Genomic DNA, 1,560 nt, shown 5'->3' on the forward strand with positions numbered 1-1,560 from the left:
GCCCCGCGACCGCGCCTCGGCGTCGCAGGGACCTCCGCAACAACCAGATCGACGGCCCGATCCCGACCGAGATGGGCCAGCTCACGGAGCTGAAGTTCCCGCGAGTTCTCCCCCCGTCCCCGACGCCCGGCGCGCCGCGCGACCGCCCCTCGGCGTCGCAGGTGGCTCGACAACAACAAGATCACCGGCACGATCCCGCCCGAGATCGGCCAGCTCACGAAGCTGGATTACCTGCGAGTTCTCCCCGCGTCCCCGACGCCCGGCGCGCCGCGCGACCGCCCCTCGGCGTCGCAGGTGGCTCGGCTCCAACCAGATCACCGGCCCGATCCCGCCCGAGATCGGCCAGCTCACGGCGCTGCAGTACCTGCGAGTTCCCCCCGCGTCCCCAAAGCCCGGCGCGCCCCGCAACCGCCCCTCGGTGTCGCAGGAGCCTCGAGAACAACAACAAGATCTCCGGCACGTTCCCCCCCGAGCTTTGCGGCGTCGCGACTTGCCAGGCCAACGCTGGCAACGACCTCGTCGCGCCGTGCGGCTCGACGGGCTGCTGCGATCTGGGGGTCGGTGCAGCGTGTACCGTGACGACGCCCAAGCCCACGCTTCTGCTCACGACGCCCAAGCCCACGACGCCCGAGACCACGCCCGAGCCCACGGCCAAGCCCACGGCGCCCGAGCCCACGACGCCCGCGACCACGCCCGCGTCCACTGTCAAGTCCTGCGCCGACGAGGACGACGAATCCGACTACCGCGGCACAATCTCCGAGACCAAAACCGGAGCCACGTGTCAGAAGTGGACGGCTCAGTCGCCGCACAGCCATGTCGTCACGCCCGAAGCAAGGCCGGACAAGGGCCTCGGCGACCACAACTACTGCCGCAACCCCAGCACGAATCAGCCCCACGCCTGGTGCTAAACGCGGAGGGTCAGAGCGGCGCCGGCGGAACGGACCGCTGGGACTTCTGCTCCATCCCCAAGTGTTCCTCGAACAACAACGGCGGCACGTCCGCGTCACTCGCCATCATCATCCCCGTCGTCGTCGCGGCCGTCCTCCTCCTCGCGGCCGTCCTCTTCCTCGTCCGCAAGCGCGTCGTCGCCGCGCGCCAGCACCACCGCGAGAGCATGCCTACCGTCGGCGGTGAGGACGAGGACCAGGCCGAGGCCTAAAGAAGAAGCAAGCACGCGGGCGAAGGTCGCAAGGACCCCCGCCCGCCGAGGCCCGCGTCGGGCGCCAGCCCCCGCCAAGCGCCTCCACCGTCCGTGCACCGAAGATGCTGCGCCGCGCCACGCCCATCCGCCCGCCCCCCCCCACCCGCCGAGCCTCGCTCCGACCGCCCGCGTCGCGAACGCCGCCGCTCCTCTTCGGAGGGCGCGGCGGCCGATCGCTTTGATGATGGGAGAGTTCCCCTCCAAAATCGACGCGGCCTCGTCATCGAGCGCGGCTCCGGGCGCCGCCCGACCCGTCCGCCCCCCTGCCTGCCTGATCCCCCCGCGCCCTGTGTATAGACCTTCGGTATACGGGCGCGGTACTCCGCCCGCTCAGGCCCCGCACCGGTCCGCCGCCGCGC

This window comes from Aureococcus anophagefferens, assembly GCF_000186865.1.
Source record: "Aureococcus anophagefferens unplaced genomic scaffold AURANscaffold_34, whole genome shotgun sequence".
Lineage (NCBI taxonomy): Eukaryota > Pelagophyceae > Pelagomonadales > Pelagomonadaceae > Aureococcus > Aureococcus anophagefferens.